Source organism: Puma concolor, chromosome C2, assembly GCF_028749965.1.
Source record: "Puma concolor isolate L17-30 chromosome C2, mPumCon1.1.hap2, whole genome shotgun sequence".
Classification (NCBI taxonomy): Eukaryota; Metazoa; Chordata; class Mammalia; order Carnivora; family Felidae; genus Puma; species Puma concolor.
This window is the reverse complement of record NC_141675.1, coordinates 57647052-57672067: the sequence shown is the minus strand read 5'-3', so window position 1 is coordinate 57672067 and position 25016 is coordinate 57647052.

Genomic DNA, 25016 nt, shown 5'->3' with positions numbered 1-25016 from the left:
TGACAGCAATACAAGTACGTTTCAGAGACTTGGACCTAGGGTTAGACATTGGTAATCTCAAGCAATTATCTGTGGCATTTGAGAAATCATGAGTTGGGGGCTTCAGTGATTCAGAGTGATAAAAATATTATAAATTTTAATTATGTAAATTATATAAAATTTAATTATATACAATTGAAATATAAAATGTTACATTATTTATGTTATTATTTTAATTTATAATTAAAGTGTAATAATTTTATATAATATATAATATACATATTAAAATATAATGTGTATATATATATATATTATATATATATATATATATATATATATATATATATATATATAATATATATATATATTATTCAGTCTTAAAACTGAAACAGTCCTGGGCCAACCTGGATGATTGGTTGTGATCCCCTGGAAGTTTTTTGTACAGCTCACTGTACATTTATTTTAGAGTTGTAACAGAAATCTGGAGGTCAGATAATTCAACTTCTTACAGCATCCTGCCGCATCTCCACTAATCTCTCTAGGAAACTCATTGAATCCAGGTTTCGTGTGGTGCTAATCATAAATAATCGCTGTTTTCTGAATTTATATGTTGTTATTCATTTGAATACCATTTCTACAGCTATAATATTTATTCATTTCTACAGTATATTAAGAATAGTTTATTCATCTGATTTGTCATTAATCCCAATTTAAACATGATTTATATTTTCCTTACCCCAAATTACAATGAAACAATACAAATCAAGCACAAAATTTAAAAAGGCAAATTTAACTAAACCAATGTCAAGTAGCCAATCAAAGAAACACAGCTTCCCCACACTGCTTCTTCCCAGATCCACCCACTTCTTCATAATTCCTTCTTTTGTACTTTCTCAGCTCAGATTCTTGATAGAATTATCAATATTACTTAGCAACTGGAATTTTTAACCAATAAAATGCGGGTTTTGGGTTTTTTTTCCCACTTACTCATTACAATCTTTGCTATTTCATTCTCAAAGTAGTGAGATTTCTCCTGTTATCAAATTTAGTGGGTTTGATTTTGAAGGAAGAAAACAGATAATCAACCAAATTGCAGTAAACTGCAAGAACAACTTTCATAAGAATTGAAATTGATACAAAACTATTATTTAAGATGAAATCAATCAGTCAGGGGCCCCTGGGTGGCAAAGACGGTTAAGCAAACAACTTTTGATTTCAGCTCAGGTTGTGATCTCACAGTTCGTGAGTTTGAGCCCTCCATTGGGCTCTCAGCTGACAGTGTAGAGCCTGCTTAGGATTTTCTCTCTATCCCTCTCTCTCTGCCCCTCCCTTTCTGCCCCTCATGCTTGTGCTCTCTCTTTCAAAATAAATAAATAAACTTAAAAAAGGAAATTAATAGGTCATTGAAGAAAATATCTCACAGGCCCATCTGTAGTAAAATAAAAGTAACACTCATTTCAGGGCACTCAAATTTGGAAACATGCATGGAAGGTTTATCTTGAAATATCTGTTTATGTCGAAGTATCTGAAGGCAAAATACAATGTATCTGAAAAGTAAAGGTTAATGAGGTAGGTTTTCCTCATTCTTAAAAAATTAGAAGGTAAACAACCACTGAGTAAGATTGTTTTGAAAATCTGCATTGTTAGAACTTCCCAAATCTTCCTGAAAGCACTTCCTGAGAAACAACTGCTAGAGAAGCCCTAAAAGAAGAGATTGATACCACTTGCAAAGTTCGCTTGGTAGGATGTTTTAAGTAGTTGAAAAGATTTTGGAAAAAATAATATTAATGGACCAAAGTTAAATGCTTCAAAATTAAAGCATTTTTAGCATTTTCCAAAGCTCAATCATCTAGGTTGCAGATTAGGAAAAGACAACAACAATTCAAATAAAAAAAATTTAGTTCTGAAAGTAAGAGGCACAATACTTTAGAAATAACAAATTTTCCCTAAATTTAGTTAAGAGGCAAGCCTCTAAATGTTTTCAGTGTTTCAATAAAATGATGGAAAATTCACTCCTTAGAAAAATAAAAGAAACGTATCCACAAAACATTAAAAACATCCATACATATTAGATTGAAGAATAAATTTCTGTTTAATAATCTGTCTCCTTTGCAACAGATGACGAGATAGACATTCCATTCTTTGAGGAAAGTTAACCCTTTCCTATGATTATGAATAATAATACACCTATTGACCTCAATGGAATGCCTGCTGAATTATGCAAAGGCAGATGTGATGTACTGCTTCTGCTTCACACACACATACACACATAGCTGTCATGAAAAATGCCAGAGTGATCCCAGATAAAATCCCTCTGACCTAATCCTCACAATCTGAACATGTTACTTTATATGCCAAAGGGATTTTGCAATTAAGGATTAAGTTAAGGATTATGGGGAGATTATCCTGAATTATCTGAGTGGGCCCACTATGATCACAATGGTCTTTATAAACACAGGTGCACATACAGCAGAGAAACAGGAGTGTCAGAGTCAGAAAAAGGAGGTATGATGAAAAGGAAGTAAAGATTGGAATGATGGACTTTGAAGACGGAGGAAGGGGCCATGAGCCAAGGAATATAAGCACCCTCTAAAAGCTAAATTTCTACTGGATCCACTAGAAAGAATGCAGTCCTGAAAACATCTTGATTTTAGCACCACATGACTCATCTCCAACTTCTGACCTCAAATAACACAAAACAAGTTTGTGTTATTTTAAGCCACTAGGGTTGTGATAACTTGTTAGAGTAGAAATAGGAAGCTAATACAAATATAAAATAAATGTATTTGAAAACAGATATAAAATAGATTTTTTAAACAGAACTACACAGTTCCTTTTTAAGAAAGTTTTCTAGTTTCTATTCCTGAATATCACTGCTAAAGGATATTAGAGTTTTCCTATATCAGCTCTCATGTAAAATGTGAAGAACATTTGAAGAATTAATTGATAACTTGTTCCTACAATCCATTTTATAAAACTAGTTTAAAAATAGCAATAAAATTAGTATAATGTATTATATTCGTAGACATCAATGTTCTCTTATTTAAATGTTGCAATTCAAAATATATTTGAAGGACTTTATACACAAGAAAATATAATATATAAGATAACTCGTATTCCTGTTATCATAAGACTAGGTAAATGTCAATGATAAACCTAACTTTTTTTAACAATTTGAGAGAAAAAACTCTAGACTCTTCAAAAGAAATTTCATTACTGATATTGTTGACTGTGTCTGTTGCCTGGAGATTTGGTATTGAGAATTGGTGATTACCTTGTTTGGTCTTAGTTCATATTAAGAAAATGGGCTCTATTGTTTGTCAAATGGCTGCAAACCTATCTACTGTCTTCACAGTAATGAATGTAATTCATGTGCTGGCAAAGCCTCACACTTAATACCCAGGGAAGAAAATGATGGCATGAAATATGCATATGCTATTCAGGAGACAGCTCCAATTATAATCTATTGACTACAGTAACACTGAGTATCTGAAACCAGAAGTCTACTCAGGCTACCTAATACTTGGCTATAAATATTCATTGAGATTTCCACAATAGATTATTTATCTCAGTTGCTGCCACTACATTGGCATTGAAAATTGGAACAATTCTGGATCTGATGATAAGGGTTTTCTGGAAACTATTATTAGAATACATTCTCTTTATTCATAGAAACTGATTAGAAGAAAAGTAAAGCAGGTTTAAAAATTTGAGGATCTCACTCTACTAACTCTTTTTAAAGTAATTTCCTCTTTTTACCCATCCTAAACTGTGATTAAATCAAATTCTTTGATTCTATCTATTCCTTGATATTTTCTCCCCCTTTTTCTCAAATCACCATCCCAGGCTCATTTAACATTTTATTTTTTAACTAAATTTAAACTTTCCTGATTTTGAACCTTCCAAATATGACATATGTAAAATATTTTCCATTCTGATTAGACTATCACAAATCTCTCCAAGTCAGTTTTAGACTTGAATATTAAAGAGCCTTTGAAATATTATTTCCTTCAGATACTTCACAAATCTCAGAAAGCAATTTTAGACCAAATAGATTCATCTACCACCCTGCATAACCTGGATGTAAATTTATTCTCTTTCTTCTTATCTAACTCTTTAAGGAAAATAAAATGATCTGGCAAAATACTTTGGATTTTACTTGACATATAAAATTAGCCACTACTACTGGGACTATATATAAGACAAAGATAAAATAAATTATCTTTATATAAATATCATATGATCTATTAAAGGAGTGGCATTTGACTAAAATTTATGTTGCACATATACAAGGGGTTTGATAAAATAGGTGAATCTGAACATAGGTAATATAAGAATGGAGAAAAGAAGTGGTAAAACCTAGTGATACCACAAGAGCAGCCAAAAGAGCAGCAGAGGAGACAGATAAATTGATAAACCCAGAGTTCATCAGGAGACTATATTTAGAATCACCAAAGAAAACAAAAACACTAATTCAAAGATATTTATGCACCTCCATGTTGCAGCATTAGCCAAAGTATGAAAGTAATCTAAGTGTCCATCCATAGACGAATGGATGAAGAAGATGTGGTATATACGCAGTGGAATTCAGCCATAAAAAGAATGAAATCTTGCCATTTGCAACAACATGGGGGGACCTAGAGAATATTATACTAAATGAAATAAGTCAGACAAAGACAAATACTGTATGATTTCAGTGATATGTGAAATCTAAAACAACAACAACAAATGAACAAACAGATAAGCAACAACAAAGAGAAACAGACTCATAAATATAGAGAGCTAGTGGTTGCCAGAGAAGAGGAGGCTAGGGGGATAGGTGAAGTAAGTGAAGGGGACTAAGAGGTACACACTTCCAGTTATATGATAAGTCATGGAGATGAAAAGTACAGCATGGGGAATATAGTCAATAATACTGTAATAAATGTGTATGATAACAAATGGTAACCACACTTAACATGGCAAACATTTGTAATATATATGATTGTCAAATCACTGTGTTATACACCTGAACAAAATACTATATGTCAATTATGCTCAATTAAAAAAAAAAATTGCTAAGAAAAATTTGCTAAGAATCACCTGGGAAATATTTCAAACTATAGCAAACTGGTGTTCTCTACACATTATGGGACAAATCAGATATTTAGGGGGATGGCTTACACTCATATAAACACTAAAAACTTCCAGATAAAATATAATGCTCATTCATTAAATAGGCATCTGGGATTTCAAAAAAGCATATGTCTTACTGAAGTTTTGGTAGGCACTTGGTGGGCAAAGGCCAGGAATGATAATGCTTATGCTATCCACAGGACAGTTAAGAAAATTGTAAATCTGTCCCCTCCATTTATAATCTTGAACCCATTTGGAAAACCTGATTGAGAAAAATGGATCTGTCCTAGAATGTAGATTACAGAGTATATTGGTGAAATGAATGTGTAGAGAATAATAACCTGATTTGGCTAGTTTAAAAATGTGTATGCCCCTATGACTCAACAACAACACTCTTAGATACATACCTTAGAGAAGCTCTTGCACTTAGGAACAAAGAGATGATACAAAAATACGAAAATGCGAAAATGAAAAAAAAACCCAAAAAACAAAAAACAAAAGTCCATATCAACATCACTTATATTGGAGGAAAACTAGAAATAACCTAAACGCCCATCAATTGGGGTATAAATAAATAACCTGTGGTATGTTCAAAAAATGGAATCCTTAGGAAAAATCAAAAGGAATATATTATAGCTATATATTCATTAATGTAAATGAATTAAACAGAAAGGAGAATTAAAATCATATTGCAGAACTATATAAAGTTTTATAAATTTTTAAATTTTATATGTTGTTTAAAGTTGGAAATATATTTTAAAATAAAGATAAATGACAAACAACCAATTCACGATAAGAATGGGAGGGTATGCAAGGATATACCAGCAAGAAGATGTGTGCAGGGGACAGTGACAGTAACTACAGTATTTTATTTTATTTTCTACAACTTAGATTTCCCCACCCTAGATTCTACACCTCTGATATCCAAATTAAATTCAACAAGATTCCAAATATCCCTTCTTCTAGTCTAGTTTGAAATTCAATCTGTCATTGTAGCCATCGCTTCTTTGAAGGTTTATAGCAGAATCTGTTGGAAAGGCTACAAGTCTCTGGGAAAATTGGCACCCCCATTACTTGTCCAGCCTCTCTTTTTTTTTTTTTTTTTTTAAATAATGTTTTATTTATTTTTGAGAAAGAGACAGAGCAAGAGTTGGGGAGGGGCAGAATGAGGGATACACAGAATCGGGAGCAGGCTCCAGACTCTGAGCTGTCAGCAAAGCACCCCACGTGGGCTTTAACCCATGAACCCACGAACCATGAGATCACAACCTGAGCTGAAGTTGGCTGCTTAACCGACTGAGCCACCCAGGCGCCCCCCATTTTTAATTTTTTTTTTAATGCAACCTCACTTTTAGTCACTCTATTTTTCACTCAGGTCTGACATGTAGGCCTCATATATGTTCCTCAAATCTACCAGGGAAGCTCCCTGCTGAAGTAACTTTTCCTTGCTGTTCTTTCCAGAAACATGTGGTCCTAGAGTTATATACATGACTGCCTACCTTATCTTCTTCAGGTATTTTGCTTACATGTTACTTTACAGATGCTTTCCTTTATCAATCTGCTAAAATACCAATTCCCCACATCCATTCTCCCTATCACTCTTTACTCTTTTAACTTTTTATTCACTAGACTCATCATCTAATACACTACATAGCTTATTGATTGGTTTATTGTTCCTAGCACTTTAAGACAACAACAAAAATTTTGTGCATTTTTCTTACCACTACAACACATGGTAGGTACTTGGTATATTTTTTAAATGAAACAAAGGACTTCAGACTCAAGCCCTACATGCCTTATACTTACATGTATGTTCTAGAAGCCAAAAGACTCTTGACTACCTTCAATTCTGTTGCTCTCGTATTTGTTAAGGTGAAAGAAAATACACATCAAGGCTCAGAGCCAAATGCCCAGAATCCAGTCTCACAAGGTATCTCATGCAGCTTCCTCACTACATTTTGTTTTTTAAATCTATTAGAAATCTTTCAATGAGATTTGCATCTGTTCTTCCTATCTCTTGTGCATTCGATCATCAATTTCTCTTTTAGACATTTTGTCTCTTCTTATACCTCACATTCTTCTCCACCCCTTTGACACCCACTAAACTTAATCTTTTCAATAAGACTTCCTATACTCTTAAAAACTTTTACATTGGTTCTAAATACACAACTCTCTACTGAGAAAAAGTAGTAGAAAATGACCTGCTATCTCCGTGCAATGAGGAAAAACAAAATACTGAAGGGGAAAAACATCTTCAATGAACTATATTTTTATGTTATAGCAACATATAATGTGCCATAATTGGTCACCGTTATGCTCTTAGTCTTTAAAAATTGTGTTTTCTTTTTTTTTTGTTCATTTTCCTTAAAAAATAGAGTTGAAATTATTTTTCCAGTAATCACCATGAATTTTGAAAATATGTACACACATCATGTGTCTTGCCTTTGTGCACAGAACATATTTTTGTGTGGGACCAGGGACTACAGTTTCTGAATGTACCTGAATTTGGCCTTATTAGGTTAGTGTTTAAAAAACTTAACTTATTCCTCATATAAAATTATTTTAAGCTGTCTGAATTATTGAATTAAGGCAAAATACAACCAAATTACACTCGAATGTAAAAGGTTGAAAACCTAATTATATGTGTCAATATAAATAACAAAAGAATAACAACTGCCAATATTTAAGAAATGTTATACAGAGTAGCTCAATTTTAAAGGAAAACCAACATTGTGCATGTGAATGATACGAGAAATTTCTCTTTTAGCTGCAAATTTGAATACCTTCTTCTGTACAAAACAATAAAAAATTCAAATTGAATTGCATGCTTTGTTCATCACTTTATGCTATACTAGATATCTTAACAATAAGAGAATATTTGAAATCATCATTGCAGTGTCCTGCTTTTGTTTCAAGAGTATTAATTATTCGTGTAGGAGGAAGAAAAGCTAAGGCATGATGATTATAGTATTCTCCCAATCAATTGATTATCCAGAGTTCACATCACTTAATTACAGGTTATAAAAAAGAGAAAAGTGAATGACTTTTTCTGTTTGCATTATTTGTTCAAATTTATCATGATTTTTTTCTCTTTAAAGGAAAATACTTCTACTTATTTTTAGTGAAAATGATTGTTTAATTCTATCAATGGCTTGACATCACTAATGTGTGATTCTGACAGGAAAAATATACCTTCTTTCCAGAGATAAAAACAAGTTAAGTACCATGATAAATATATATTACTTCCAGGCAGTTCAATCATATTATCAAAGTATTTTCTAAAATACAGGGCTGGAAATTCTAACATCCTGTACCCCTTTTCCTTCAATACATTGTGAAGGGAGGTTAATAATTTGAGGGCTGTGGTGAAAATGATGTGGTCAAATGATCAGGAAAATTTAAGTAGAAGATGGGGTTATATTTTAATAAAAAAGGCAAGTCAGGGGGCGCCTGGGTGGCGCAGTCGGTTAAGCGTCCGACTTCAGCCAGGTCACGATCTCGCGGTCCGTGAGTTCGAGCCCCGCGTCGGGCTCTGGGCTGATGGCTCGGAGCCTGGAGCCTGTTTCCGATTCTGTGTCTCCCTCTCTCTCTGCCCCTCCCTCGTTCATGCTCTGTCTCTCTCTGTCCCAAAAATAAATAAACGTTGAAAAAAAAAAAAAAAAAAAGGCAAGTCAGTGAGACTAAATTTGTACTGTTAGGGGAAAAGGAATATCAACATACTTATGGTTAATAAAAGGTCATGAATCAAACAGACTTCAGAGGTGTTTTTAATATTTACATAGATACATCTGAAACTGTGCATATAAACATTCACAAGTCCTCACCTAACTTTACAACTCCAGGGATTAGAAAAAGAACAAACTAAGCCCAAAGTTAGCAGAGGAAGGAAATAAATATTAGAGAAGTAATAAATAAAATAAAGAAAAACAAAATTAAAAACAATATTAACAATATTAAAAATCAACAAAACTGAGAGTTGTTTTTTTTAAAAAATAAATCAATAAACCCTTAGACTAAGAAGAAAAGAGAGAAGACTCAAATAAAACAGAAATTAAAAATATTAGAACAGAAGATTCAGAAATGAAAAAGACCTAGCGTGCCAACTAATTACATAACCTAGATGTAATGCATAAATTCCTAGGAACATGTAATCTACCAACACTGAATTAAGTAGGAATTGAAAGCCTGAACAGACCAACAAGAAACAGTAACACTGAATCAGTAATCAAAAAGTCCCCAACAAAGAAAAGTCCAGAACCAGGGGGCTTCACAGTCGAATTCCACCAAACATTCAAAGAATTAATACCAATCTGTCTTAATGTTTTCCTAATAAGAAAAAAAGAGGGAAAACTTCCAAACTCATTTTATGAGGCCAGCATCACCCTTACACCAAAATCAGGAGAAAACAACACAAGAAAAGCAAACAACAGAAGTAAAATACCCCTGATGCACACTGAGACAAAAATTCAAATTCAACAGCACTTTAAATGGATCAGACACCATGAACAGGTGGGATTTATCCTAAGCATGCAAGGATAATTCAACAAACACAAATCAATCAATGTGATATACTTACTATATTTAAAAAAAAATGAAAGAGAAAAACTACATGATCATCTAAATAGATGCGGAAAAAAACACATTTAGTTGTGGAGAAAGTAAATCCTTGTACACAAGTGATGAGAATGTCAACTGGTACAGCCATTATGGAAAACAATATGGAGTTTCCTCAAAAAATTAGAAATAGAACTACTAGATGATTCAGTAATCCCACTTCTGGGTTGATAGCCAAAATAAATCAGTATTTTGAAGATATATCTGCACTCCTATGTTCATTGCCGCAATATTGGCAATAACCAAGATATAGAAACAAATTTAAATGCCCATCAATAGGTGTCACACACACACACACACACACACACACACACACACACACACACACTTGAATAATATTCAGGTTGAAAAAGAAGAAAATCTTGCCTTTTGCAACATAAATAAACCTTTAGACATTATGCTAAAAAATAAAATAAAATAAGCCAGACACAGAAATATAATACTGCACAATTTCATTTCTATTTGGAGAGTAAAATAGTCATACTCATAGAGCAGAGAGTTAAATATTAGTTGACAGGAGCTGGGGAGGAAGGGGAAACAGAAGAGGTTGGTCAAGGAGTACAAAGTTTCAGTAATGCAAGAGGAAGTTCTGGAAAACAAGGTATAGTAATGTCACTTTAATTAACAACACTGTATTGTATACTTGAAATTTGCTAAGAGGGTGGATCTTAAGTGTTCTCATCTCCCCACCCTCTAAAAAAGAAAGAATAACTATGTGAGGTGATAGATATGTTAATTAACTTGATTGTGGTGATTACATCACAATATATATGTAAATCAAAACATCAACATTAACTTTACAATTTAAATATATACAATTTTTATTTGTCAGTTACACTAAGTTCAATAGTCCTAATTTATATTGTGGTCTATTCTTGTACTACTTGTAAACTAAAAATGTTTCTTTACATTTTAAAAAGGAATAGTGTGTCCATAAGTAGACCCATTGATATGTGGCCAATTGATTTGAGACAAGGTGCAATAGTAATTCAGAAGTGATTTTAGAACATATTTGTGGAAAAATGAATTATCCATGTTCTAAAAAATAAGCCATAATCAATACTTCTTACTACAGACAAAAAGTAACTCAAAATTGATCAGAGATTTATGTGTAAACCTATATAAGTTTCAAAAGGAAGCGTAGGATAAAATCTTTCTGACCTCACCTTTAGAAAATTTTCTTAGATATGACACCAAAGGCCTAATCCATAAAAGAAAAATTAATAAATTGGACTTTATAAAAATTAAAAACTTCTTGTTCTTTAAAGTACAATGTTAAGAAAATAAAAAGAAAAGTCAGAGGCTGGGAGAAAATATTTGAAAATCATATATCTGATAAATGACTTGATCCTAGAATATATTGATAACACAAAACTCAGTAATAAGAAAACAAATAACCCAATTAAAAGTGGCAACAATTTTGAAGAAATATATTACCAAATAAAGACATAAGAGAATTCCAAATTAATCATTAGGGAAATCCAAATTAAACAATTTGATACTACTACATGCTTTTTAAATGTAATAAAAACAAAAAAACAAACCTGATATAACAACTGTTGGTGAAAGTAACCTGAAGGGCTTATTAAAGCACTGCGTCCTGGTCTTCACCAGAGATTGTGATACAGAAGTAGTTGGTTAGAGATCAAGAATTTGGTTTGTAACAAGCACTCATAAGACAATGCCTACAACACAGGGAAAATTGTTGGAGTAGCATCAATCTAGAGCAGTATCCTTGAGGAAGTTTATTATCTGTAATCATAATATGAAAATATTATTAGGTAGAAGATTTCAGGCAGTAACTGAAACACTGTCTCCATTGCTGTCTTTATTAATGAAACACTTGTACATTTCTTCAAGTTCTTATTACTTAGCTTTGTAATGTACATTTTTTTGTACATCTGCATCGTATTTTTTTACTCTTTAGTTGCATATGTAAACACATTTTATGTGTACCCTAAGCAAAGTTTTGTACCAAGAAAATTTAAATTGCTTTCAGAATCAAAGGAAGAGTTATAAAGATCCACATTAGTTTGGAGGGTTTGGATCTAGAGCTTGACAGATTTGTCTTTCTCACAGTCTCTCTGCCTTTCAGACATATTTCTCCACGATCTTACATTTTAGTACACATGCTGGAATATTGCTAACATTTTCCTCTTCAAAAATAAAGAGATTATTCTACCAGCTAATGGGAATTCTATTGACCAACAGTCCTCAGCCAACATGGAGAATTGCCTGTGCTGCAATGAATCACTCATCTAAGGTACTTCCTGGAGAAGGCTCCATTTAATAATGACTTGACAAGGATTAAACAACCATGGCTTCTTTCCCTCACTTTTGAACAACTCTGCAAGACTATTCTAGTCTCAGTTTGACTGAGGTCTTCACTGAGATGATATCATGCCCAATCTTTCCCTCTGCCCAATCCTACTTCCTTCTTTTTTCTACACATGGTCACTAATATATTGTGTTAGACTAAAAAGTGCCGCCCCCAAGATATATTCACTTGCTAATCACTAGATACTATGAATATTTCCTCATATGGAAAGAGTTGATATTACTTTCTATGAAGTAATTAAGTTAAAGATCTTGAGAGGAGGAGTTTATCCTGGATTACCTGTGTGGGCCCTAAATCCTATCCCATGTATCCCACGTATCCCATGTATCCTACCGCTTGTAAAAGATAGGTTAAAACAAGAGTACTTTTTTTTTTAATTTAAAAAAAAAATTTTTTTTACATTTATTTATTTTTGGAACAGAGAGAGACAAAGCATGAACAGGGGAGGGTCAGAGAGAGAGGGAGACACAGAATCTGAAACAGGCTCCAGGCTCTGAGCTGTCAGCACAGAGCCCAACACAGGGCTCAAACTCACGGACCGCAAGATCATGACCTGAGCCAAAGTTGGCCGCTTAACCAACTGAGCTACCCAGGCATCGCAGAACAAGCATACTTTGTAAGGTGATGGCTGTGTTAACTAACCTTACGGTGGTAATTTTTTTTTTTTTTTGCGATATATATACACATATCAAATAATTATGCTGTACACCTTAAACTTACACAATGCTATATGTCATTTATACCTCAAAAGAGCTGGGGGAAAAGAAGTAGAGGGACTCTGACATAGGCATATCACAGAGAAGACAATATAAAGTTGGAGTAGAGAGATGCAGCCATAATGCCAACATCCACGAAAAGCTGGAAGGGGTAAGGCATGGGTACTCCTGCAGAGCTGGGAAATTTGGAGGGAACAAAGTCCTACCTATAGCTACATTTCAGACCTCTGTCCTCCTGTGAGAGAATACACTTCTGTTGTTTTAAGCTACAGGGTTTGTGGCCACAAAACAACAACAGCAAAACTAACACATCTTTTTTTGTGTTACTTTCTATCTTAAAATCTTCTTCCAAGTAACCCAAACTGGGACAGACATGGTTATTACAAATTCTGGAATCACCACTCACATCTCTACAAATAAAGATGAAAGGGTCCTTCTCTACCACTGCACTAATTCTTAGGGAAGTTTCTGATTTTTTATTTCTTTTTCTATGTTAGAAAATTAGACCATTTAATATATAAGAGGGAGTAGGGAGGGAGTGTTATGTGCTTACTCCTTAAGCATTGGAACAGACTAATATGGACAGACCCCCGCAAAACCATATGAGTGAGTAGGATACAAATCACCTACATATTACCCTAAGAAGGAGAGAGAAATGGAGGGTTGGGTAGACAAAATAAATGTTCTTTAGTACATCTTTTCCTACAACAAATCCCCATATCAGATTGTAAACCATAAAGCAGTGAACATTTCTTATATGTGGCACCTGTTTAACAGTAGGAAAAGCCCAATATAACCTTGCCTAGTGCTGGAAGCCGAGCTATCCCAGCCTGAGTGGCAAGGCCCAGGCTGTGGACGGATTGGTGACTGCAAGGCGGCCCGCCGACAGTGAAGCTTCCTGTACTCCTGCTTTTAGGTAATTCGGCCTTAAGACTACCTGGGTATTGTCTGTTGGGGAACTGCCCTCGACAGGCCCCCTGGGAAAAGAACCATTAGGAAAGAAAATAAGGTTCCGCAAGAAATTGTGCAACCTTATATTTAGCCCTTGCCATCCCCTATGGAGACTCGTCTACTTACAGGAAGGATAGCCTCATGCATTTGCCAGCAAAGGCGGCCAACAAAGGACAGACATGGATTTGAAAGCCCTACTCTGGCACCTAAGGAGTGTATCTCTGGGCACAGGTGACTTCAACCCCTAGGCCCACATGGCACCCAGAGGCATTCCAGATGATGACTGAACCTAGTCAGTTAAGGTACAGAATGGTTCATTGGTTCCTAGGTGCATTGTCTCTCTGAGAATGTATAAGGCGTGGGTTTCTAAGGCCCTCTTGGCCCCCCCTCCTGGCACCTCAGACCCAGGCAAACACTTTTGTTCTTCAAAACCACTTTTGTTCTTAGTTGGTTCAGGGAAACGACTAAGAGGTCATGTCCCTGTAATTGTTCCTCTTGAGGTGTTGAGAGATAAATGACCTTTCATGAAAACAGCAAAATACTTTATAGATTATAGATAAACATAGATACATAATAAAAACAAGAAAAGAAACTAATCAATAAGCAAAGGGCAGGAGGGAACGTTATGAGAGAACAATCATGTTATTCCTTATTGGGTGATGACACAAAGGAACAATTTTAGAATTGGGTAATGCCAGAAAACATAGATGACGTATGCTACAAGGAAATCGCTAGCATATATAATGCCACGTTTACTACAATAAATCGGCCAGTTCAACACACTGCTGTTGTCTGTGTCCATTTCAATTTTTTGTTTTTATTTTAGGTTTGTTTTATTTTCACTTTTTCGCCGACGCCGTTCATCCTTCGGAAACCCCTGGACCTGCTGGAGCTGGACTCCGGCAGCCTAACTTCATTGGTATACATTTTAGTTAAAATAACAAAACCTAGTAACTCGGGTTATTGTTAAGGCCTGAGTTGACATGGTCAGGTTCTGATCATCAGTGTCTGAAATGTGACTGCATTTGGAGATATGTCCTTTAAAGAGGTAATTAAATTAAAATGAAGTCATTAGGGTCAGCCCTAAACCAATATGACTAGTATCTTTATAAAAGGAAGAGATTAAGACACACACATACATACAGAGGAGGAAGATCCTGTGAAAACACTGGATGAAGTTGAATCTCCCAGCCAAGAAGAGAGGCCTTCAGAATGAAGCCAATCCTGCCAACATCTGCATCTTGGACTTCTAGACTTCAGTACTATGATGAAACAACTTTGTGTTGTTTAAGCCACTCAGCCTGTGGTATTATTTTATGGCAGCCATAGCAAACTAATTCATTATGGGAAGATAATATTTGTAATATATCAAACTTCAATGTAAATAATAATTTAAAAATAAGTACAATAATTATTAGCAATATCTAGTGTGATTTCACATATAAAAATCTCCTGAGTTATATATTATTAAGATATATTATGATTTATGTGGATATTTATGAATGCTTCACTAGCTTTGCTTTCTAAGGTAAAGAAAAGGGTGTTTATCATGAGAAAAAATCATTCATATTCATTGTATTTGTACACATTAATGATTGATTTACATGCATGAATATAACCATTTTAGAATCCACTCAACTAGAAAACTCTTGCTCATCTTCTGTATAATATTACATTAAATAATATTCAATTATAAGTTAATCAAAATCATTAGCATTTAACCTTACATTTCTGTCATAATGTAAATAAGGAACAGTAACCGTTCATCTTTCCAAAACTTCATTATTTTTTTTTTTTTTATAAATTTTTTTTTTTTTCAAAGTTTATTTATTTTTGGGACAGAGAGAGACAGAGCATGAACGGGGGAGGGGCAGAGAGAGAGGGAGACACAGAATCGGAAACAGGCTCCAGGCTCCGAGCCATCAGCCCAGAGCCCGACGTGGGGCTCGAACTCACGGACCGCGAGATCGTGACCTGGCTGAAGTCGGACGCTTAACCGACTGCGCCACCCAGGCGCCCCAAAACTTCATTATTTTTAATGCAATAAGGAATAGTACTCAATGAGGACCATTGATTTCAGTTAAGTGTACTGACTGATACATACAAAGCTATTACAGCACTAGGGAGATGACATTATAATATTCTAAGGAAAAATTGCACTAATCAAAAAAAGACTGGTTGTTATGTTTTTCCCATCAAAATTAAACTTTTGCTTTTTTAAACCACTAAAAATGTTGGAATCCTCTGTTACTACTGTATAACCTACCCCGTTCACACTGGCATCTATATTATCGGTGATGGGCTATTGATAAAACAAAATATAAAGTATGTAGCATTATCTTAACATTGGCTAACAGCATGGGGCTAATTGCCTGGTGTTGGAAAGATGGTAATCTATTATATGTAATAGCAATTTTTTGCATACAAATGTTGCCTTATGTTACATGTGAAATAGACCATATACCATAAAGTCTATAGCTCTAGGGAAAAGGCTGGCAATCGAGTTCATAGCAGCATATAATAGTTACTGTTGGCTTCGCTTAATATGATATTGCAAGAAAAATGAGTTAAAAATAACTGATGAACTTCAATTACTGGTCAGAATGCAGAAGAGAAAGACAGATTGTTGCTCCCACCATAAAAAAAAAATAGTAGATTAATTTTTTTAGAGGCGCCTGTGTGGCTCAGTTGGTTGAGTGTCTGACTTCAGCTCAGGTCATGATCTCCTGGGTTCCTGGGTTCAAGCTCCGTGTCAGGCTCTGTGCTAACAGCTCAGAGCCTGGAGCCTGCTTTAGATTCTGTGTCTCCCTCTCTCTCTGCCCCTCCCTAGCTAATGCTCGCTCTCTCTCTCTCTCTCTAAAACATTAAAAAAATATTTTAAGTAGATTAATTTTTTAATATGTATATTTATGTGATTGAACTTTTGTTAATATTAAATGTTCTCTTTTTCTCTAACAATAATACTTTTTAAAAATTGTTTAAGAATTTCAGACAGAAAAATTTTGAGTCAAAGGATTAATCTACTTTTTAATCTAGATTCCTAAAATGTTACTATTTTAAATTAATTTAATGTCTTACATATATATACACACATTTGGATTTTCTAGTGTTTCCTCAGTTTTAGATTCTAGTTATGCAGTTTTGGTAAATTATATGCAAGTAAGATTACAAAAAATTAACATTTCTTATACTGTGGCACCTATTTAATACTAAGAAAATCTTAATATAACTTTGCCCAATTTCATTAACCTACATTTTAGTTCAATGTGTATTAGTTCTTCTAAAAGTGCATCATGTCAGGAAACTCATGGAATTTATATGGTTCAGTACTGGTGATGTTAATTTTACTCACATGATTAAGGTAGGGCCTAGAAGTTTTCTTTAATGGAGAGTTACTATTTGCTTCTTTTATATTTCACAACTATTGTTAGACAAGTTACTTTAATACTACACAAATAAACTCATATTCTTCAAACTTTCACTAATTTTAAATATTCAAAATTCTCTGTTAAATTATTATAACAATGTTTTTGAAGTAGTGATTTCTTAATCATTTCTTTTAAAAAATCTTATTTATGTATGCCTTACTTCTGTGAAGAAGGGCTTTCCTTTCTCATTATTTTTTTATATCAGGGTGGACCCAGAGATTTTTAATTTATTTAGTGGGTCATAGCCCTTTATCTGTGGCACAATTGCCTCATATTGAGGGAAAGACCCTTCAAGCTTATTATTTTCTCTTTTGTCTTGTCCTTTCCATTCCTTCAACTCTTTCTTATTTTCCAGAAAAGATATTCCATATTCATCTTGAATTTTTGCTGCTCTGGTCCTTGAATCAGGCCTTTTCCCAAGGAGTAACAGTTCTTTTCATCAAAGAATAAAATGTACCTTGGCATGAGTTGAGTTCATACACACTGGAAAATCATTGCTGTAGACTGAATATCTATTTATCTGTCTGTATACATATGTATATACATACATGCATATATGTGTATGTATGGAGAAACATCTGTATCTACCTACAGATAAATCTATATTTAATTTTTTTCAATGTTTATTTTTGAAAGAGAGAGAGAGAAAATAAAACATGAATGGGGGAGGGGCAGAGACAGAGGGAGACACAGAATCTGAAGCAGGCTCCAAGCTCTGAGCTGTCAGCACAGAGCCCCGATGTGGGGCTTGAACTCATGAACCAAGATCATGACCTGAGTGGAAGTCGGAAACTCAACTGACTGAGCTACCCAGGCCCCCAAGGTCAATCTATATTTAAAAACTATATGTATCTATATTTATGTCCACACACATTTGTATCTGAATATGTACTAGTATGTGTTTCCGCATAAACACATGAGCTCATACTGATACTTCCCATTCCAATCCAGCAGCAGAGGCTTATTCTATCCTTCTCCTGGTCTATATTTATAACTTCCATCTCCATAATGAGAAACCAAGCTCCAATTACCCACAATGTATTTACATAATCACTCAATCTTTGAATACCCAAAAAGTAGTTTCAGAATTTCTGACTATGACTCTGTATTAACTATAGGGTTCAATATTTTTAGAGTTCATTTTTTTTTTTTTTCTTAGCTTGAGGATATACTATCCAAATGCTGATTAAAAATCACTGGGGTTAATACTCTTCCATGATTTTCACGGTGGTTATGCAATTTATTTGAAATATGGTTCGGTTCATTTGTTTCTGTTTGTGTTCTATTTTGCATTTCTACTCTTTTTTTTGTGTGTGTGTGTGTGTGTGTGTGTGTGTGTGTGTGTGAACACTAATATGTTCCAAAGTCAGAATTATACAGAAAGATGTATTTCCCGAGTTAATTCTTAAGATACAGAAAAAAGAATATCATTGTTCCTGAAAATATTAATAGGAACATTAATTTGGGTGGATACTTTAAGGAGTTAAGTAATTTTCTTTTTAAACAAGTTACATATTGCAGAGGTTCTGTGATATGTATTTTAAGAATTAACCACGTTAGGGGCGCCTGGGTGGCGCAGTCGGTTAAGCGTCCGACTTCAGCCAGGTCACGATCTTGCGGTCCGTGAGTTCGAGCCCCGCGTCGGGCTCTGGGCTGATGGCTCGGAGCCTGGAGCCTGTTTCCGATTCTGTGTCTCCCTCTCTCTCTGCCCCTCCCCCGTTCATGCTCTGTCTCTCTCTGTCCCAAAAATAAATAAACGTTGAAAAAAAAAATTAAAAAAAAAAAAAAAAAAGAATTAACCATGTTAAAACACTTCATTCCAATCCTAGCTCCCACACTATGACAACCACCTATAGAGTTTTCCTCCTTTGGTAGTTTTAACAATAGAAGTGTTCCAGTATTTTGTCTATCTTCAAAATATTATGATAGGTCCTCTCTACACATTTATACAATTTAGCAATTTCTCATTTCTACCTACCACATTCTTAAAATGTAAATCCAAATAATGAAAGACAAACACAATGGGGGATAATTAAATAAAATTCTAAACAAAAAAAGGAAAGAGAAACATTTTTGAAGGGGTGACAAAATTCACGGCAAAAAGTTTTTTGTTTGAATAATCAGTTCATGAATGAATAAGGTGTTGCTGTGTTTCAGAAGAGTTTGGTTATTGGCCTTTTTTGGTTAAGGTAAAGGAAGAGAGGAGATAGAAAATTTAAAAATGTATCTTCCTACTGAAAAAGCAATTCTTTGAATTATCAAATTATTTGATTATATATCTATAAACATCCCATTTATATTTTATGGTTAATTGCATATAGTTAAGTTGTGCAATTTTGAATGTGACTACAACTGAGCATGTGCAAAAACAACTCCATTGTGTTAATATTACATAACCTAACATTCTATTATTAAATCTATATAAAACTGGAGGACAATGATCCAGTATCAATAGAATAGTAACCTATGTTCAACATAAAAACATGTATTATACACTCTTCACTTTCTTGAGAGAGATGAAAGATAATAATTTTGGACAATCAAATATAAAAGCCATTTTTAATTGTCTTTTTGCATTTCTATTTTGGATTTCTACTAACCTATGTACTCACAGGTTAAAATACCTATTATATTTACTTTTAATCTTAAAATACTGAGTTATATTTAAATAATATAGTGACAGGTGATATCTAATATCATTACTATATACTAGCTAATATGTATTATTAAATAATGTATATAATTTATGTTGTATATATGTGCATATATCTATCTATATCTACCTATCTGTAGAGGATCTTGTTAAGTAACGTATTTGTCTGATAGCTATTAAATTGTCTTTCCCAAGATGAAGATGAGAATGAGAGAGACAGAAAAGGAGGATACAAGTAGCAGGTAACAAGAGATATCAGAACAAAATTATGCAATTGACTAAAACATTATACTTTGATTTTAAAAGTGAAAATTATTAAATGAGTAAAAATATGTGCATTATATCTATATAGTTTCTCCAAAGACATAAGATAATTATTGATAAAATGGTATTGTTATTCTAACATCTTTGAGAAGCCAGAATTTTTAAAAAAAAAGACAAATTGATAACTGTCTAATAACTTTCTCAGTTTCCTAAACAAGTAATTTCTCTCTGAAATGTGTGTGTGGATATATATATATATATATACACACACACACACACACACATATATGCCATTTTATACTATGTTTTCTGATTTTTTCTGTTTTCTTTTTGTTGTTGTTGTTTTTTTGTTTGTTTGTTTTTGAGGGAGGGAGGATGGAGTGGCAGAGGGGGAGGGAGAGAATCTTAAGCAGGTTCCAAGCTCAGTGCTCAGTGCAGAGCTCAACTTGGAGCTTGATCTCACAATTGTGAGATCATGACCTGAGCTGAAATCAAGAGTCAGATGCTTAACTAAATGAACCACCCAGGTGCCCCTGATTTTTTTTTTTCTTACCATAAAAATTTAATGAACTGTATATACCAAAGTTCTCAAAATTTTACTCCTAGGAAGTGAGAAACATGTCAAGTATGTGGCATTTTAAATGCTCTCATAAACAATGTCTCTTCTAGAGATAAATTAAAATTTGAATATTATAAGATTTCTAAGACAGTATATGAGAAAGATGAATACTAAGTCAACAAAATTATCAAATATTTTATACTCAGAACCTTTATTTTTTTTTTCAATAAACTAGAGTTTCTATTCACTTTCACCCTATCATAGAACAAATATTATTAAGGATGTGAAACATGAATAAATGTGGAAGATCATGAATTTTGGATGAAACCCAAAGAAAGGAAATTTAAAATTAGCTCATATGACTAGACTGAATTGCAATAATTATAGTATCTATATCAATAGTAATAACTTAAAAGGAACTGTCAAATTACTTCTTGATTTACGAACACTATCTAATTAATTGAATTTCACTCAAGCTATGAGGAATTACACAGCAAAGATAAATAATAACTACTTTTTCTTAAAAAATATATATATAAACACAGGAAGAAAATTAGTCAAAATTAGACAACTGATATAAATACAAATTCAATTTTCTAAATCTTAAATTCATTCAGATATTTTTACTAATTCATTTTTCTACAAATATTTATTTAGCACCTACTTCATGCTGCAGATATAGCAGATAAAAATTTCTGTCTTCTTGTGTGTGTGTATAGTTTAATAAAGCTGTGATGTTGATAGTAAGAACTTTTGAAAATATTATTTAAATGATATGATATCTTAGATGATAAATTCTATGAGTAAAATTAATAAAAAAGGAATGGAGGATAAGAGAATGTTTAGGGAAGGGATGATAATTTTAAGTTGTATGTTTAAGGAAAGTACATTAGTCATGTAGCCAAAGTTCCAGTAAAAAAAAAAAAAAAAAAAAAAACAAAAAACCTTTTAAGTTTTAATTGGTTTAGCTTATGAATGTGTCTTCTTGGCTCATGTAAATTTGTCTGTGGATCTGACAGCTCTCTATGGCAACTTCCTCCTAAGTGGTGTCACAGGGATCAAATTCTGGCTCCATAATAAAACAAGACTTTCATGTTTGCTGGAATGGATATGAGCAAGTGACCATACTGGTTATGGGTTACTGGTTATTGCCTCTGTGACATGACTGCCTCTAGGAAGGACATTTTTTTTTTTTTTTAATTTCTTCTCACAGTCACCAGCCCAAATTAGTCATATTGACATGCCCAACTATAATTGGATTGGGTACTGTGGTTTTCTGTGTATTCAAGAAAATAAGGGAATATATATATTTGTCAACACTAATGGTATCACCACAAAAAAATTTACTAGAAAGGTGACATTTAAGTAAAGACTTGAGAGAAGTGTGGGGTTAATGCATCTATATACCAAAGAATGAATGATCTAGATAGAGGGAAGAACAAATTCCAATGCCCTGGGAAGTTTCAGGCTGAACTGGATTATGAAGAACATTATGCCTGGAAATAGGGTTAGGCTGTCCCTGAGATAAGAGAAGGTTAAAAACATACCCAGGTTAGAATAATGGTAGACATATACTAATTTTGAGATTGGTTGAGATTACCCTCTGCTCCTTACAGCTCTTACGGGTATTACAGAACATACAGGGATATCATGGTACCTTAGGATATCAAGAGTCCAAATTATATGGTCCAAGTGGAAAAAAGGAACTTCAAAGGTTTATGGAGGATCAAATCTATTATGGTATCCAGGTTAACCAAAGACCAGGAAGACCTCTCCTGTGTAAAAACAGCAATATTTTGGCTCAATAGGTGGATTATTGGTGGGAATGAAATTCTACATCTTATTTGCTAAAAAGGATAGTGACCTACACTGTAAACAGTGTATTACAATTACACTGTTTGGCTTCAAATAATGAGAACAAACTGGATCTAGAAATCTGCTCATGAAATCTTGCACCATATCTGAGTGGTTATGTGGCTATGTCCTCATCCTAAAACAATTTCTCCTTGAACAGTTCATATAAAGTTTCAATTTAGAATTCTGTATGAGTAAAATTGTGTTGTCTTTTGGGGGCACAGTGAAGTATAACTTTGTATCCTTCCCAACACGGGGTTTATGTTTCTGGACTCTTCACACAATCAACACAGAAACCAGTGCCTTTTACTTTAGGCAATCTACCTTCATGACTTTCTATCTCCAACTCCCCTGACCATTGATAATCTGTAATTACTTTTCCAAATGATGAATTGCTAGGTCAAAAGTTATGCCTCTTATAAAGCTTTTAATTCATTTGCCAAAATTCCTTTCAGAAAGATTGTATTATATGATATTCCAACCTTATCTGGGGTTTGGAAGAAAAATATGCCGATTTTATAAGCAAAAAGCCTTATCTTCTTCACAAACATACTTCTTTAATAATAAAAATCAAATATTTTAAAAAGTCTAATTAAGACGTCCTTACTTCACATTCTCTTGTGATTGTTCATAAGCATAATCATATACAGTTAGTGTGCAGATTTCTTGGGGTTGAATCTTGTTTCCACAATTTACTCTCTGTGAGATCTTGGGTAAATAACTCAATGCTTCAGTTTTTCATCTGTATTACAGTATGACACTAGGACCAACTTCAAGAGACTGTTTTCAGGAATTAATTGAGATAATATGCATAACAATTTAGTGGGGCAATTCTCCAAAATACATGCTGGAAAAATGTTAGCTATTTTTTATACGATTTTTACAAAAGACTAGTAAACCTATGTGAGTTTTTAAAGTCAAAAAACGTAGTGTGACTGATTCATGCAGCATCTTTTAAATTACACCCTTTGTACCAGATTAATTGGAAAGCTTTTATTTAAAAATAATTTTAAAAACACTCTATTTTCTAATTCACGATAAAACTTAGTTAAGGTATTTTACTTTGGGAATATTTTCATATAAAACCATTTATTGTTTACATGATTTTTATAACACAGCCAAATTCAAATGTGCCGTCTGATTTTGTGCCAGAGGACAATGAACTTTATACTGCTTTTAGTACAGCTCTCAAATTGATTGCTAAAATGAAAGGAAGTGGTGAAAACCCACCTACATTGTTTGGCAAATGCATGCTGTCTCTGTAGGTGAAATAACTCATTTTACTGAACAATACTGTCTTTGCCAGCCCCTCACTTACCCTGCAGAGGTCAATCAAGGACACTTCAAAGCAGCAGGTACCATTTTTGAACACTATGACAAATCTTTATTGTTTACTTTAATAATATGCTTATAATTACACTTATGAGTTTAGTTTATTATTTGGAAGAAGTTGAAATTAGTATTTATGGAGTAAAAAAGACAGCATTTGCATAAATAATTGCAAATTCCTTCAGTAATTGTCATTCAATAATTCTGAAATAGGAATGTTAAAAGTAGCCTAACTTTTCACTTACAACACAGTTGAAATCAACTGGGATGCTATGAAAAGTTTTTGAAAAACTGAGCTAATTTTTAAAACTAATAACTTGGTAGATTCGTGTGTTAGAATTAAACATACTCTGTGGTTGACAACCCAAATCTTTAGGTGCTTGAATTTGTAAATTGCTAACAAGCAAAAGAAGAGTTATGAATAAGATTAAAAAAATTAATGTTTACTTATTATTCAGAGACAGAGAGAGACAGACTGTGAGCAGAGGAGGGGCAGAGAGAGAGGGAGACACAGAATCCGAAGCAGGCTTCAGGCTCTGAGCTGTCAGTGCAGAGCCTGACATGGGGCTCGAACTCACAAAATGAGAGATCATAACCTGAACCAAAGTTGGGCGCTTAACCGACTGGGCCACCCAGGCGCCTCTAGTTAATGAATAAGATTTATTTGTTAAATATATGTTTCACATGTCTCAACTCAAAATGATGCTATATTAGGAAAGAAAATATTATTAAATGTGTTATTTATCTGGAAGTAACTACATTGAGTCCCATAGTTTCCCAGTGCAAATCTGAGGTCTATTTCCTGAATTTCACCAATGGTTTGTATAAAGAATTTCATACAGTTCTCTACAATTAGTATTGATCTGATGCTTTAGAGTTTACAAGGTTATCTTAACTCACATCCTCATTTAACCTGAAAGGAAGACAATAAAATAAGTATTTTGGCAAATTTTCTAATGATGTAGCTGAATTTCAAAAATCTCTGTTTTTTTTCCCCAAGGTCAATACCCAGTGAATATTGAAGGCATTCCAACAACCAGATCGATTGCTAGTGAAATCAACATCAGCACCAGTATGATCTTTTAAAACATATCAGGTCATGCCTGCCCTCTAATAGTTTCTGTCTAACTTAGATTTAAACAGAAAATCTTACCGCTCTGTAAGTTTCACATAAAACAATGTTCTATCTCTATGATCTCTTGCATATTCCTCTAAC